This window comes from Danio rerio, chromosome 25 (genome assembly GCF_049306965.1).
Source record: "Danio rerio strain Tuebingen ecotype United States chromosome 25, GRCz12tu, whole genome shotgun sequence".
NCBI classification, from domain to species: domain Eukaryota; kingdom Metazoa; phylum Chordata; class Actinopteri; order Cypriniformes; family Danionidae; genus Danio; species Danio rerio.
Genome location: NC_133200.1, coordinates 2,387,488 through 2,405,528, shown reverse-complemented (window position 1 = coordinate 2,405,528; position 18,041 = coordinate 2,387,488). Strand labels below are relative to the sequence as shown.

Here is an 18,041-nt window from a genome sequence, read left to right as displayed (position 1 = left end):
GTGTGTGTGTTTGTGGCTCTGTTGCCCCAGACAGGGCAGGGGCCTTGGGGTCAGAAACACAGGCTTCATTTAGGAAGTGGTTCATGACCAGCCTGGAAACTATTAACAGGGCTGGTCTCAATGCCACGACACTGTTAGACCAATTCAACTACCACCAGACAGGCTCCGCAGCGCATTTCTGCACTGATTTCTAAGTCAAATCAGAAGAATTGTGCGTTTTTTCACGATGTATTAAAACAGTCCATTCGAGCTTAGACACATTCGGTTATTTACTTCATATAACAGGCATCATTTAACATTATATAGCCATTTTTTTGTGAATACAGGCATGTGAATATTTCAAATGATTGAAAATGACCATGTATGTCCCTGCTGAAAAATCTAGCTTAAACCAGCCTAGGCTGGTTGGCTGGTTTTAGCTGGTTGACCAGCCTGGGTTTAAAGGGGTTTTGGCCATTTCCAGGCTGTTTCCAGCCATTTCCAGCCTGGTTTTAGCTGGTCAGGTTGGAAAATTACCAGCCAAATCCAGCTAAAACCAGCCTGGTTTAAGCTGGATATAGCTGGTTTTGGCTGGACTCCCAGCCTGGCTAGGCTGGTCAAGCTGGTTTTAGCTTGTCATCTCCCAGCCTGACCAGCTAAGACCAGGCTGGAAATGGCTGGAAACCAGCCTGGAAGTGGCCAAAACCCCTCTAAAATCAGCCTGGTCGACCAGCTAAAACCAACCAGCCAAGGCTGGTTAAAGCTGGATTTTTCAACAGGGCGTATATTAAAAAAAAAAAAATGTATATCTTAAAAACACAACATATTACTAAAACTGTCAGCGAAAGTCATTTCGTTATGATGTAGAGAGAAGTTTTCATGTCAAAACACTGGAACGGTTTTTAAAGTAGCTTAAATATGCCATCTAAATTGTAAATAAACAGAAAACACACATGAATCACAATAACCTGTCAGTTAAAATTAAAATTACACAATACACTTTGTTTATCTATATAGGATAACATGATATTAATGCTTATAATATTTTAAGGTCGTCGTACCTTGCACTTAGCAGATTGGAGTCTAAACCATAACCGTAGACTGATTGACCGCAGCCAATGCCGTCGTAGTAAATTTTGACGAACAGAGTTACCATCCAATCAAATTCCAGAATTTAAGTTGCCGTTGGTAAAGGCGGGATTATCCGGTGTCAGTTTCACGTGAGGCTATATAAATACAGCACGGGTGCAGTGTGACTCTCATACGCGGTTATTAATAATAACAAAATAAAATCTTTAACAAACATCCCAAGGTATGTTGAAAGTGCTCTAATGTTATGGATTGTGCCTCATTTAATGGTTTCATGGGTCATCCGGGGAAAAACGATTGCAGTTTGTAAACATTACCCTAAGTCAAGTTTACCACAGGAAATCTATTTAGTCTAAGTTAGCAAGAAAAAACAATGTATATCGCATATTTATAATGTTTGCTTTGTCATTAATGTTTTATGTATTGAATAATATTTAAAAATGTGTTTTAAACAGACCATTTCAATGTTTGTATTTGGTATGTTTTTCAAAATATGCTGTATGTTTATGTATGTATCCATATGTATGTACATTTTTAAATAGATAAACGTTTATTTGAAATATATAATTAAGAAAAATTAGTTGATCATGATTAAAACAAGACATTTTGTCAATACAAATATCTAAATCTAAAAACCTAGACACATCCATGATGTATAATTTTATTTTCTGGTGAATTTATCCAAAATATGGGAGTTTATTCTTTCCGTGGAGGTATTCGTTTATTTTTCTTTTTAATTTAGTATATTTTTCTTCTTCTTAATATTAACCTTAATATGGTTTTCATGTTAAAGTGTAAACCCGCTGAAGTTTGACAATTATTTGATTAATATCCAAATAATATTTGCTTCTCAATTAGGGATGCAACGATTATAGATTTTGGTTGTACGGTTATAGTCTGAGGAATAATCACAGTTTCACGGTCATCGCGATTATTATGCATTCATTAATTTTAAAATGTTACTAGTTTAGAATCACATGAAACTATATATTTTGAATTTGAAGTATTATTTATTGCTGCTCAGTAACCAATTAATACAGCAAAACTCTATATATTTTGAAGTATTATTTATTGCTGCTCAGTAACCAATTAATACAGCACAAAATAGTAATAAAAAACAAACATTAGTCCATTATTCTTTAGACTAAAAAATAAGTGTAAATATTTTTTGACATAAGTAATAATTTTACACTGAAAAGAAATCACAAAACAATTAATAAATAATTAAATAAATAAACAACAACAATAATAATATTTTTATAATAAATATAATAAATAAATAAATATTTTTTAATAAGAATAAAAAAAAATTGGGCTAATGTAAATCTAATCTACATATTAGCTAAGTATTCCCCTTTTAAAGAGAATAAATCTAGTCAAAGGCTGATGAATCTCTCTGCAAGGCACTTTTGATTAACTATATTATGAACTTGTTTGGTTTTTTCATTTTGTATGTTTTTTTCTCTTTGGGATAGATGCACAAGCCGCGCGCTTCCATTGGAAATACCGAACTTGCACATGGTAAAAGATGGGATATGTGAACAGCCCTTTTTTAACAGCCTCAGCCATAGTTAAAATCAGCCTTTAATCCAGTGTGGGTGCATATTAGCCTCGCGCACAAGCTTCGAACTTTAATCTAGCGCACAGTCGACATAACTTTTGTTTAGCTGCACTGAAAAAAATGTTGCATGCAGAACTGTTGCAAACAATTTATTTGTGTTGAATTTAAACAAACAAATTAAATTTAATAATGTTCAACATAATTTTTTTTGTTTAAATTCAGCCCAAATAAATAGTTTACAACCACAAAAAAAAAAAAAAATTGAGTAAATCCAAGGAATCATCTTTCAATAATTTTTTTCAGTGTGTAATAGTTTTGTTCAGTGCACAAACGCGGTGTTGAGAAGCCTTTACGGTTAATTAACCACGGTTAATAGTGAAATCGTTGCATCCTTATTCTCAACTAAATCGATTTATAGAAGTTTTGATGTTTGTTTTGGAAAAAAAGTAACATCAAGAGAGAATAAAAATTTAAATATTAAAAAAATGACCAATTTTGCATAACGAGCTGGATGATTACATATGTACACTTCCTGACAAAAGTCTTGTCGCCTATCCAAGCCTATCAAATAATAACTTGACTTCTAGTTGATCATTTAGTATCAGAACTGGCTTATATGAAAGGCAAAGGCCTCTAGATTACGCTTATTTGAGCACAATAAAATATAATCATGTCTGACTCCATCATGAGCTTGGAGGACTGCATCCATATATCTCTGCAATGACTCAAATCACTGATTAATAGTCATCTGGAATAGAAAGCGTTCTTGCAGAGCTCCCAGAGTTCATCAAGAGTCTTTGTGTTCTTCTTCAAAGCCTCCTACTTCATTTTACCCCAGATAGGCTCAATAATGTTCATTTCTGGTGACTAGGCTGGCCAATCCTTGAGCACTTTGATCTTCTTTTCTTTCAGGAATTTTGATGTGGAGGCTGAAGTATGAGAAGGAGCGCTATCTTTTCCAAATGATTAACTAGAAGTCAAGTTATTATGTGTTACTCTTACAACTGGGATCAAGGCTTTTGTCAGATAGTGTGCATTTTGTGATGACAAAATCTTCAACAACAAACACATTAGCTTCAGTGTACCTGTGTTAGACACAAGGCATAAGACATTTAGTAAAAAGTAAAAAATCAATTCACAATTGTCTTTAAATTAGACTTTATTTTTATATTGAATGAATGAATTTAATGTAAAGCATGATTTGACATGTTCTTGTCTTTTTTCTACAGGCATATATTGGCCGATAAGTTCATCCAGTGTGGCCCTAAAAATACATCGACATATAAGTCAGCACTGCTCTTCACTTTTTCCTCCATGCAGCTTGTGACACTACAGAGTTTGGGGTTTCCAGAGAGGAAAAAAAGGTCAGGCCTTACACATGCTCACCGCACACATATCAGGAAAAAGCGTTACTGTGTGGCCGAGGGGTTAAAAAAAGATTTGGGGGGAGCGAGAGAGAGGAACTTCCCTGAGTATCGGCCGCTGCGGTCAACTTTACGATACGGAGAGAAAAAAACTGGGGTGTCAGGCATAAGAGTTATGGAAACCAAACGACAGCTGTTAATATTAGCAGCAAAGATGAAAGGTCTGCAAAATAAACATGACAGACGCACAAACGTAACAACTAGGGTCAGAAATGTACTTCGCTTTTTGAGGAGCTGATATTTCAACGTTCTTTTTTTTTAACGTTAGTAATTGTCCTTTTAATTGTATCTACGGTAATCTAAAATTGGTCACCGTGTTCATAAGAAAATTTAAAGGCATCTCATTGGTCGTTGTGGTTTAAAGCCAATCTAAAAGCCTCCGATTGGTCATTGCATTCAAAAGCATATTTAAACACGGCTCTACATGTTTTTGATTGGTCGTTGTATTCGTAAAGCAATGCCTATGATTGGATGTTATATTCGTAAGCATTTTAAACATTAGCAAATGTTTTTGATTGGTCATTGTATTCGTAACGCAATGCCTGTGATTGGTTGTTATATTCGTAAACATTTGTAAACACCACAAAATGTTTTTGATTGGTCATTGTATTCATAAATCAAAGCCTCTGATTGGTTGTTGCATTCCTAAGCATGTTTAAAGACGGCTCTACATGTTTTTTATTTGTCGTTGTATTCGTAAAGCAATGCCTATGATTGGATGTTATATTCGTAAGCATTTTAAACATTAGCAAATGTTTTTGATTGGTCGTTGTATTCGTAACGCAATGCCTGTGATTGGTTGTTACATTTATAAGCATTTGTAAACAAGACTAAATGTTTTTGATTGGTCGTATTCGTAAAGCAATGCCTCTGATTGGTTGTTATATTCGTAAACATTTGTAAACACCACAAAATGTTTTTGATTGGTCATTGTATTCATAAATCAAAGCCTCTGATTGGTTGTTGCATTCCTAAGCATGTTTAAAGACGGCTCTACATGTTTTTTATTTGTCGTTGTATTCGTAAAGCAATGCCTATGATTGGATGTTATATTCGTAAGCATTTTAAACATGAGCTAATGTTTTTGATTGGTCGTTGTATTCGTAATGCAATGCCTGTGATTGGTTGTTACATTCATAAGCATTTGTAAACCCGGCTCTAAATGGTTTTGATTGGTTGTTGTATTCGTAAAGCAATGTCTCTGATTGGTTGTTGCATTCATTAGCATATTTAAACACGACTCCAGATGTTTTTGATTGGTCATTGTATTCATAAAGCAAAGCCTCTGATTGGTTGTTGCATTCCTAAGCAAGTTTAAACACAGCTCTTCATGTTTTTGATTAGTCATTGTATTCGTAAAGCAATTCCTAAGATTGGACGTTATATTCGTAAGCATTTTAAACACGACCAAATGTTTTCGATTGGTCATTGCATTCATAACGCAATGCCTCTGATTGGTTGTTACATTCGCAAGCTTTTGTAAACACGACTCTAAATTTTTTTTGATTGGTCGTTGTATTCGTAAAGCGATGTCTTTGATTGGTTGTTACATTCATAAGCACATTTAAACACAGCTCTAAATGTTTTTGATTGGTCGTTGTATTCGTAAAGCATAACCTCTGATTGGTTGTTACGTTCATAAGCGCATTTAAACACAGCTCTAAATGTTTTTGATTGGTCGTTGTATTCGTAAAGCAATGGCTCTGATTGGTTGTTGCATTCATAAGATGTACATTCATCAAACTAATCAAGCTATTCAAGACTCTTGAACACCATGATTAATTGGATCAGGTGTGTTTATTTAGGGTTGGAGCAAAACTGTGCAGAGCTGCGGCCCTCCAGCAATTGAGTTTGAGACCCACGTTGGAACTCGGCATACTACATCCTCCATTTTCTCATGATCAAGTGACCTACCCGCTTCAGTTACATCGCTTCTCCCATTCATGAATTCTCTCGGGGGGCATCATGGGATAGCATAGTGTGCATCGGATGCAGACTTTAGAGTCTCAATGGAATTAGTAGGTGATCTGGGTACCTGTCACATACTGATTTTTGAATTCTATGATTTCGGACACAGTACTTGGCTCGTATACAGATTTTAGCATACTATATTGTCTTAATATTAGTTAAAAGTCTGTAAAAATACCACAATAAAAACTTGTTAATTAGCCAAGATGACATTTTCCTAGTAAAATGGGTAAAATATAAATAAAAAATATCCATAAATGTGTCATTTTTTTTGACTCGTGTTTTTTTTATTTATTTTTTTATTATTAGTTATGTATGCATTTTAATTACGTTGCGTGACCTTTTAACCTCAGGAAGTTTGAAAAAGTGACTTTTATTGGCATTTTTAATAGTTTGATGTGATATATTATCTGGTTTGTTGTTGTAAATTGCAATACAAAAACCTGCTAATACACCGTCAGTACATTTACACCCTTTTTACAATAGCCTAATTCAGGTTGCAGAAAATAACGGGTGTGCTAGCATTTACAGCAAGGGAATGACATCCGAGTTTGTTGTTGTGCTAGAGATAAGATATATTGATTACATATTATATATATATATATATATATATATATATATATATATATATATATATATATATATATATATATATATATATATATATATTATTTACATAATGCTTACAGCATATTATAACAGCTCGTCACAGAGTGATAAGCACAGTTATTTAGCAAAATAAACACTAAAGTAAGCGGCGTTCATCTAACAGATCTATTTGTGATAGCACACTCCCAATGGATATTGGATCAGACGAAATGGCCAAGCATCCAGCCCCAAATAAATATCTCATTGAAACCCCAAGTGATTTAACAAGAGAGAAGTTAAAGGTCTACAAGTCTTCGGATTCCTACAATGTTGTTCTGCCTGGTCATGTAGAAATAATCTTCCATGATTACCAGATTAAAACTTTGTAGTGCTAAAAACTGAGGATCTGCCCAGCCAAAGACAAGGAAAGAAGACGGAGCTGTACAAGGCCTGGGTAATCATCAACAAGCAGAACAGCTGCATTCTGACAGTGAACTGCACCTGTACGGCAGGGTATTTGAACGTACATCTTTACATTTCATTCTGAGCATTCAGTGTCCGCAGTTTAATTCACCATATTCAGGGCTGGAGTGGGACTCCTTTTCAGCCCTGGAGTTTCAAGCCTTAAACCGGCCCACCTCAGTTCACGACTGACTATATTAAAATAACGTCATTTAGAATTTCTAATGAGACGATCACGTATTTTTCAAGAAAACAGCTGCTTTATAAGTTCAAATGTTCAACGACCCAAACAGTATTATATGTCTTAACAATAAAATTGAAAAAAATAAATAAATAAATTTAATTAGATAGATAAGGATCGAACTCGGATCCTGCAGTGTGGTAACACAACGTGCTGACCACTGGACCACAATGGTGCTGTTGTTAAAAAATTCGTCTATTGACGACTTAATCTTTTTCTCCCCTTAGTAGATTTCTGATCAATTTATGTCAGATTTATTAATGTAGTAAATCATCTGATTTTCATTGAGCAGGTGTAATATTCATTAATAATTATTATTCTAATTTTTATATTCACTAAGGTGCCGCTGTTTGGAGTCGAATAATAGTTACGTCATCATTAAGAGTTATCATTAACTCTAAGAGTGAGACTATGGTCAAATAAATAAAAAAAAAAAAAAAAAGTGCGACTGCTGAGAGTGCAAGCAGTTAGGGACACCGGCCCTCGCGGCCAAAAAACGGACCGGCCCACCGGGAATTCTCCCGGTCCTCCCGATTAGCCAATCCGGGCCTGACCATATTTAACTGTTTTTGATGAAATCATTGCTGCAATCAAAAACAAGTAATGTGTATGATTCAGCATAGTGTGAACTTACCTGATTTAACATGAGAACTGCAGAGTCCAGCATTTATAATTAGGTCCTCACTCCATTCAGCTCTTATGATGGCTGTTAGCCAAAGATGTCTGCAGTTGGCATTAAAAGCAGTGTGGTGTACGGTAAAAGTAAAATGTTTTATTTTTGAACTTTCGATTTTGGCATCCTATCAGCACAACACGACATGTTTGCTATTGCAAACGGTCTTTTTTTGATACTCGTATACACAGTTGAACCGGTGTGACGTCATGTGTGACGTAGGGTGGAAATTTCCCTATATATTATTTATTATAGAACATATTGTTTCCTACCACTAAAACTTAAAATGCACAGTTGAGTTTTCATCATCAAAAGTCGACAGAGCAGAGATCACCATCCAGGGTTCAACTCTAAGGATTTTTTTCGACTGACCCGATAGGACCAGTGGTTCAGATTTTTACTTGCCCTGTCAAAATTTTGCCAAAAAATTGAATTGCTATTTCTGAGCCACATATTTTAAATAATGTGACAAAAATAATGTCTGAGAATCTAGAATTTAAATATTTAAAACATGTTGAATATATAGCAGTATGAAAAATGTACAGGTATTTTTTGCAAAACCAAAGGTGGCTGACTTTAAACTGACGGCAAGTGAAGTTTTTAAACTAATTTCAAGAGGAGCACGTGATAGCTGCTGGCCACCTATCTACACTCATTAGTTAGCCAATCAGATCTATCCTAACCCACTATAAGTAGCCTAGCTAGACATTACTCCCTTATCTTTGTTTTCCGAAGAAACCCCCCATCCACCCCTTTCTCCTCCTTTTCTCCTTTACAAAAAGGGGAGCTCTCGAGAACCACCTGATCTCGTACTCCCCTCACATGCTCCATGGACCTGGCGGGAGCCCTGGGCTCAACTATCTCCGAGCTCAGGGTTCTCTCCCGGGACAGCATGCCAAACCTGCTTACACCTGTCAAGCAATATCTAAGTGTGAACTCTTGAAACTATGTAAAACATATGCAAAAACATCACTTTTTTTTGCGTTGTGTTGCACCCATGTAAATGTCTATTACAGACGTTTCCTTTTAGCTTCATATATTGATGTTGCCGTCATGTTGCCATCTTTTTGCTGTACTGGTTTTTACCAGGTTATGAAAAAAAATAACGTGCTCGTGACATCCAGTCAGATAAGAGGAAACAAAAAGAAATATGGTGTTTACGACTTCACAGAGAAGTTTTGGCTTAAAGCAGGGGTCACCAATATCGGTCCTGGAGGACCGGTGTCCCTGCAGGGTTTAGCTCCAACTTGCCTCAACACACCTGCCTGGGTGTTTCAAGTATACCTAGTATACTAACTTGATTAGCTTGTTCAGGTGTGTTTGATTAGGGTTGGAGCGAAAATCTGCAGGACACTGGCCCAACAGGAACAAGTTTGGTGACCCCTGGCTTAAAGGCACAAATTGTTTCTCAATTCTAACACCTTATTTGCATGCAATTGACAAATAGTCGCAGGCAAAACAACATTTTGTGACTAGGCAGCACTGGCCCGATCGGGCCAGTAACGATTCTGTCAACTGTCCCTAGCTTCTCTCATGCTGGCCTCGGGCCATCGGGCAGTCCTTATTGTTGAGCCCTGACATCCCACAGTGCAATTCACAACCAAACAAAAAACAGTAAATCATGAAATATGGAACTGGTTGATTAACAGACATGTTTTACAGTGTATGACCCGGATATAAGATTCTGTGTGATAAAGCGCTAAATCAAAATCGCACATTCTTGCGGTCTCACTCTTTACCCAACAGAAATGTCCCCGACTTGTCAGAGTGTTTGTAGAGAAACTTGTCATCGCATCTGCTCCCGAATCCAAGTTCCAGTGCAGCCGGGTCTCTTTTACCAGGGGCCCTTTTGTGTGGTGTGAGTGGGTCTCTCCATTCACGTCTAACAGCGGGATAATAGCCTTCTCATTCTCAACCCCCATCCACAGCCTCCTCCCGGCCAATTCCCCACTCTAATTGCGTTCCCTTGGAGCAGAAGAAGAGAAGGAGGGGGAAACAACGCAGGAGAAAAAACGCAGGACTCTTCATTCATCCAACCCCTGCGCATTGTTTTGGAACAACAAACTGTGAACCCCGCATTCATCGGCAAGAAAGAAGCGCAACGGTCAAAAGCGCTCAAGAGCCGGACCAGCGTTTTCCCGTGATTCGCTGAGGGTCCGGGACTCTGATGAGGTGGAGGTTTAATCCCCGCTGTGCCGGTTAATGGAGGTCTCCTCGGGGACGCATTTAGGTCCTCGTGTGGGAATCAAAAGCCACTCAACAATAACGTAATCAGCGTGTTTTCGCTGTGAAAAAGCTTTTTTTGGACAACACCCCCACAAAACCCTTTCAGGCGACCCGTTTTTTACGAGTCGGATTAATTCGCTGTGTTTTGTGTCCCCCGCTGCTTGAAGGATGAAGGAGAAGGTCTGAATGTGAAGAGATGAGGACACCCACTGTTTGAATCCGTCATGCATACGCGACCCTGCAACCTGCTTTAGCACATTTACCTTCCTTGGTGGCGGAAGATGCGTCGCTGGTAGCTACAGCTAAGCTGTTGGAAAGATAGCGCAACCACTGGATGCTTATGAAAGTTCAATAAAGAAGTAGGAAACCCCAAAGAACTTGAGTGATCCAATATAAAGTACATGAATTATGGCATGCAATAGACAGCTGACACTTTTGCATGACCTATACAGCCACACTGTTTGAACTCCTCATGCAAATATGACCATACTGACGTCACAACATTTAAGGAGTTGTGTAAAGGGTTGGCAGGATATAAACGTATTTAACCTGCACTTATGTAGAATAGTGTCTTTCCAAAAGTAATAATATTTACAAGTAATAATGCAAGTGCTGTCGCCTTACAGCAAGAAGGTCACTGGTTCGAACCTCAGCTCAGTTGGCGTTTCTGTGTGGAGTTTGCATGTTCTCCCTGCCTTGGCATGGGTTTCCTCCGGGTGCTCCGGTTTCCCCCACAGTCCAAAGACATGCGGTACAGGTGAATTGGGTAGGCTAAACTGCTAGTAGTGTATAAGTGTGTGTGTGGATGTTTCCTAGAGATGGGTTGAGGCTGGAAGGACATCCTAAACTTGCTGGATAAATTGCCGGTTCATTGCGCTGTGGCGACCCCAGATTAATAAAGGGACTAAGCCGACAAGAAAATGAATGAATGAATGAATAATAATGCATATTTCACGGAGTGTATTAAGTGTTTGTTGTCCTTGAAGATCTCAGATCATCATCTCTACAAGTCCTCGTAGGGTTGACAATCTTTTCACAGGTCTTGGATTTGATCGAGTGGCACTCCACAATCTGTAGACCTGCGAATAGAAAGCGAAGGAAAGAAATTGAGTAGCTGCTGTTCATTATTTATTTACACAACAGATATGAATGCAGTGTGATCGAATGCATTTGAAGAGTTGAATTGAACTGTCTCATACACACTCTGACTCTCAGAAGTAAAGGTACACGAGCTGTCAATGGGGTGGTGCCTTTTCAATAGGTACACATTTGTACTTAAAGAGTCCAAATTGGTAGGACTTAAAGCTGCACGATTCTAGCTAAAATGAGAATCGCGATTTTTTTTTTTTTTTTTTTCTAAAATAAATATCACAATTTTTTTGCATTAACAGACATTTTTGCATTATATTCAACATTATATAAGCTAGAGTAGCTATACTGACACTGTAAAACATTTATTTTTATGCACAACACTGTGTTAGCTATGAAAGAAAAAAAAAACATATCAAATGCTTGTCGTAATCATAACTGTAAAATGTGCTATGATCATTTAAATCAGGGGTGTCCAAACTTTTTGGGCCGAGGGCCAGATGCAAAAAAACAAACGTTGTCGCGGGCCAAATTTTACATACATCACACAAACACGTGTGTGTATATATATATATATATATATATATATATATATATATATATATATATATATATATATATATATATAAATATATAAATACAGTTGAAGTCAGAATTGTTAGCCCCCCTAAATTATTAGCCCCCGTTTAATTTTTTCCCAATTTCTGTTTAATGGAGAGAAGATTTTTTTCCACACATTTCTAAACATAATAGTTTTAGTAACTTATTTCTAATAACTGATTTATTTTATCTTTGCCATGATGACAGTAAATAATATTTGACTAGATATTTTAAGACACTTCAATACAGCTTAAAGTGACATTTAAAGGCTTAACTAGGTTAATCAAGTTAACTAGTTAAGTTAAGGTAATTAGGCAAGTTATTTTATAACAATGGTTTGTTCTGAAGACTAAAAGGGCTAATAATTTTGACCTTAAAATGGTTCATAAAAAAATTTAAACCGCTTTTTATTCAAGCCGAAATAAAACAAAAGTTTTTCTCCAAAAGAAAAAATATTATCATACATACTGTAAAAATGTCCTTGCTCTGTTAAACATCATTTGGGAAATATTTAAAAAAGAAGAAATAAATCAAAGAGGGGCTAATAATTCAGACTTTAACTGTGTATAGATAGATAGATAGATAGATAGATAGATAGATAGATAGATAGATAGATAGATAGATAGATAGATAGATCATAACAAGAACTGCTGCTTAATTGAATGCATGTAATAGCGACACCCGGTGGTTATTTATTGAATTACGTTTATTTTTGTATAGCGGGCCAGATTCTATTGATATTTATAAAAAGCCTCGCGGGCCGCCACAAAACTAATTGCGGGCCGCAGATGGCCCGCGGGCCGTAGTTTGGACACGCCTGATTTAAATGATGTGCGCACAGGTTTCACTTTCACTTTCCAGTGCGGCTCATGGCTGCCGTCACTGTGATTAAAACACACACACACACATGCAAATCATTCTTTCTGCGCGGCTCTCAAACGATCTCTCTGTGCAACAAACTGAACGTTATTTACAACTTTATAACTTGTTATTCACAGCATATGCAGGTTCGGTTTACTAAAATTGCTGTCATTGGTGTGCTACGTGCACGCGCGCGCTTGTGATCAGCTCACGTGCGATTTTACAGCCGCAAATAAATCATTACATTAGACAGAAATTACATTTCTGGGTGAATTATACCTTAGAAAAACAGTATGCGACAATTTTAACGCCATTTGAAGCCTGTGCAGCCGCCTTTAAGCTTCTCTCCTGACCTTGAAAATATAATTGGCTGAATCGTAGAAAATCTGAATTAAGATTGTGTGTAGGGTCGAATCGTGATTGTGATCTTTTTTTTTCCTATTAATCGTTCAGCCCTAATGTAAACAATAAGTTGTCATTTAATAAAAATGTCAAGAACTCAATTTTGACAAAAATGGCAGATAGAACCTTATAATTCTAAAGTGACGATATGGTAAGAAAACAATAATAATATTAGGCCTGTGTGTAGCTTTACTGTTGCTTAAAATGCTCAATTTTGTATAGCCATTATGGTGGACTTGAACAGACTTTCAACATGTCCTGATTGTTAATTCACTGTAAAATGATGACATCAGAATACAACTGTAAAATATTCATAACTGGTAAATTGAATTATTTCGTTTAAGACATGTGCTTGTCATTTGTCATTGACTGCATCATAAGACCATTTGTTTTCACTTGTAAAGACTAGACATTTGTCATTATCAAATTACTTCTTGCATTATATTCAACATTATATAAGCTAGAGTAGTTATACTGACACTGTAAAACATTTATTTTCATGCACACGGCCACAAATAAATCATTGCCTAAAGACAGAAATGTTATTTCTGGGTAAATTATACCTTGTAAATACAGTATGTGACACTTTTAAGGCCATTTAAGGGTGTTCATGTTCCTGTGAAGACTTGTGCGACCGCTTTTAAGCTTCTCTCCTGACCTTGAATCGTAGAAAAGCTGAATTAAGATTGTGTGTAGGGTCGAATCGAGAGTGTGATTTTTTTTTTTTCTTTGATTAATCGTGCAGCCCTACACATTGGTACTTCAAAAGAATATATTAGTACCTAAACATTTTAAGAGGAACACTTTTGTACTTGTTAGGTACTAATATGCATATTCGAGGTATTAATATGGACTTTAAAGTACAAATTTGTACCTTTTTAAATAGGTACCACCACAGTGACAGCTCGCGTACTCTTATTTCTGAGAGTGCAGGTATGTCAGGCATTGTGATAATAGTTTTTAATCTAGTTTTAAACTGAGAAAGTGTGCCTGGGCTTCTGACATTATCAGGAAAGCTTTCCAGAGTTTAGGAGCCATAAATGAAAACTCTCGACCTCCTTTAGTGGACTTTGCTATTCTAGGTTTTACCAGAAGCAGAGTTATGATATCTTATGGACCGTTTCCACTGAGTGGTACGGTTCGGTTTGGTTTGGTACGCTTTTATGGCCGTTTCCACTGTCAAAAGCGTACCGAACCAAACCGTACCGTCACACTTTTTCGGCACCCTTTCGAAAGGGAACCAAACGGGAGAAAGGGTACCAAAAGATGGAGCTACACGTGCAGCTGAACGCTGATTGGTTACAGAGATACCTCACAAGCTCATGGAGCTACACAGAATGTAAACAAAGGAACCCCCATGTTTTTTTTAAATACAAAGCCGAGACATTACATGGAAATACTTTATGCATATAATATCCAGCCATGGATGACCCGGGCTCAAACAAACCTTGTCGTCATCTCGATGAAAAATCTGCCGTGTCCTGTTGTTGTTTTACGAGCCCGTCTAAAAGTGTGAGCGGTATTCGCTTTTTTTCTGGGAGCTCGCGATCGCTTCTATATTTGATATAACGAACTTCTTGAGCTGATGATAATAACGTGTGTGCGATTATTGAAGTGTCTCCGTTTGCATCCATTCAGAAAAAAAGTGCGAGAGTGAAGCAGGAGTGAAACGCGGAAAAAGAGAAGCCGTCAAAACACAGGAGCAAAATTGTTTTAGCAACCTAAATCATGAACAAACTGCCATGTTTATCTTCGTATTTTGGACTATTATGAGCTGGGAATGGCAGCATTACTCTCTAACAGAGTTTGCATGTGCTGCTGAAGATTACAGACACAGATGAGAGGTTTGCGCTGACTGTGGGCTCTATTGTGTGTGTTTTTGAACTCAAATAAGTACTAAATGCATGATGTGTGTAATTTTTCTGTAATTAATAATATATCGGAGACTGTAAGTGTCTGTATGTGTTCATATATATTGCATTTATTTAATTATTTATTATAATTACAGACGTTACAGTAGCCTATTTCACACTGTCATTGATCCGCAGTTATAATTAAATCATGTTCATAGAAAAGTTAGTAATAAACATTTATAAACAAGTATTCATGTGTATAAAGCATCTGTTCTGTGAGAAGTGCTGCTCATTATGATATGTAAGCGACCCTACAGCTTTACTGTAGACATTTATTCGAGCGAGCATGACGTCGACTTAAACTTTGTCATACACCACACCCACCAAAAGGGTACCCTTTGTGGTGGAAATGCAAGCCTGATAAAGGTGACCCGTACCGACCCGAACCGTACCGTACTGTACCAGTCAGTGGAAACAAGGCATTAAAGGGCCATGAAACCCCCTTGTTTCAGCAGGGTGTTTTCACACCTCTACTTTGGAAAAAGTCAGAAAAGTGGGCGTGTCCAGCTCTGTTTAGGGGGGAGTGTCGGAGGAAGAAAAGGCATGGTGTGGGAGTGTCTATTTGGGCGCGCTGAGTTTTAGAGTCAAAACACACACCCAACAGGGGAGAAAGTGACTGTGTTTACATGGACATCTGTAGTCGAATTATTTGCCAAATTATTAAATGGTGGACTTTAACTGCAGTTTGGCTCTTTTATTCAGGGAATTCATTCATGCCCCTCGCGACAAACGAGATATTTGATTCGAGGAGCTGCTGTAAGCGTGTATTTTTCATGCAATGTTTGATACCGCACTGCGAATGAGAGAAAAAAAAACTCAGCATTTCCCGGAAACTTAGATGCACTCAGCAGGTAGCGTCAGAAAGCCGCGTGTGTTATTCCGGTCTCAAAATCCTACACGAGTTTATAGTTTGCTTGTAGAGCTAACTTGTTTACACTCGGTGCAATAGTTTGTTCGATACGAATAAAATACGAACTGAATAAACAAAGAGCACTGGTCGCTCACTTACCAAATCTGTAAAGACAGGACAATCACCAGCAACTAGAGCCGCGTCTTAATTAAGAGGAGACTACAAGCGAATCCGGATCTCAGCGTTTGCAGATGAGAACAGCTCTCAGGTAAACAATAATCCCCCTTAGACACGTAAGTTATGGTTGTCGAGCGTCGCGTACACTGTTAATCCACACGTGACTCCAGCTGCGCTCTCACAGAGAGAAAATGAAAACGAAACTTAACGGCAGCAAACTATAAAAGCAACACTTCACGCTTGTTTTGCCAACACAACGTGGCGTCTCTGTCGTCTAAACACTGTGACAGTAATGAATATTAATGAAGTTGCACAATAGAGCGCGCTGATTGGTTTGAACCAAGCCTTACTCATGCATTAATGCAGCACACTGTAAGACGTAATAAGACACACTCTGGCACAGACGTCCAGTCTGCAGGCTGGAATACACGCTATTATGTCATGACCGTGACGCAGCTTCAAAAATTCGTTTCAAACCGGAAGTACGAATTTGCTTGAAATAACGCAAAACAACCAATTTACACTATTTAGTGAAATATAGGTGTCCTAATAGTGTTTTTAGCAGTATAGGACACATATACAACTGTCAACAGCTCAAAACATGTGTTTTGGTGTTTCGTGACCGGGTGAGACAATCTGAAGTAATTGAAATATGGCAAATTTGCAAAGGAATGCTGACAATTTTGCAAGTCATACTTGGTGACGCTGTACTAGTCATGCATTCTCAACTGGACTGTCCTCTACATGTTAATGTACAATGTTAACTTCCCTTGGTGGCATAAAGATTGTCATTGATGCACATGTTTCCACTGTCAGATGGAGGAATCAAGTACACAAAGCTCATGAATTTTCAATAAAGGACAGATGTAGGAAAGTCCAAAGAACTAGAGTGAACCATCTTGAAGTAAATTAAATATGGCATCTTTGGAATGGAAAGCTTTTGCATGACATGCTGTACAGCTACACTGAACTCATCGTGCACATATGACCATACTGCCGTCTGCAACATGACTTACGGTCTTTGGCAGCAGAAATTGTGTCATTGATATTCATCTATCCACTGTCAGATGGCAGAATCAACCGTAGAATGCTTATAAACTTTTAAATAAAGGACTGAAGTAGAAAACTCCTGATGCTGTTGAGTGATCCAGAAGGAAGTGAATGAAATGCAGCAAGTTTTGCAAGGGAACAGTGATGTGACTCATTGGTGACGCTGTTTGAATCCGTCATGCATACATGACCGTACTGCCATCTACAACACGCTTTGGCACATTTACCTTCCTGGTGGAGTATGCGTCATTGACGGCCACAGTAAAGTCGGTGGAAGGAAGGCGCATCAATGCTCATAAAATTTCGATAAAGGGTAGAAGACCATGTTCATGGACCAGCAGGAAGCAAATTAATGATTTGCATTGATGCATATGTGACTGTGCTGCCATTTTTCATTGTAGGGCAGAAAAACTTAGTTAATCACATTTTCACTCTCAGAAGATAGACAAACATACTAAACACTAGGGATGCCACGGTTCTCAATATAATAGTGAACCACGACCTCCACTGTTCAATACGCCCTTGTCAATTGCAGTTTTCTCTGTTTTGCGTTTAAATAATTGATGTGCGTTTTACATCTCCCCGAATTGACTGTATGTGCCTCTGAATCCATGAGCTGAGATGAGGAAACTCCTCCCCGCGAAGAAATATCCAATCACTATGCTCTAAAGTTAGGGGGCGCTTGACCATCATTCCACGGTTAACATTGCGAGCGGCGGTACAAGGAATTGCCGACGAAGTGAGGCAACAGTACGAGGAAGTGTCGGCGTCTTTCAAATCTGCGGTGTGAGGACATTTCGGTTTTGCCGGTAAGTATATTGCCAATAAAAGAAAAAACGGTGAACAAAACATAACTGTGTGCAAGCATTGCTTTACACGTATAACCAT

General features: G+C 37.7%; 1 long non-coding RNA gene across 1 annotated transcript; it reads left to right on the top strand.

Annotated features, from left to right (window-relative positions):
- The first annotated feature begins 1,181 nt into the window (after nucleotides 1-1,181).
- On the top strand, nucleotides 1,182-6,285 carry LOC141380855 (uncharacterized). The gene is made up of 3 exons (XR_012400162.1): nucleotides 1,182-1,291; nucleotides 3,859-3,993; nucleotides 5,859-6,285. It is a non-coding gene; the product is annotated as an uncharacterized lncRNA (long non-coding RNA).
- The last annotated feature ends 11,756 nt before the right edge of the window (nucleotides 6,286-18,041 follow it).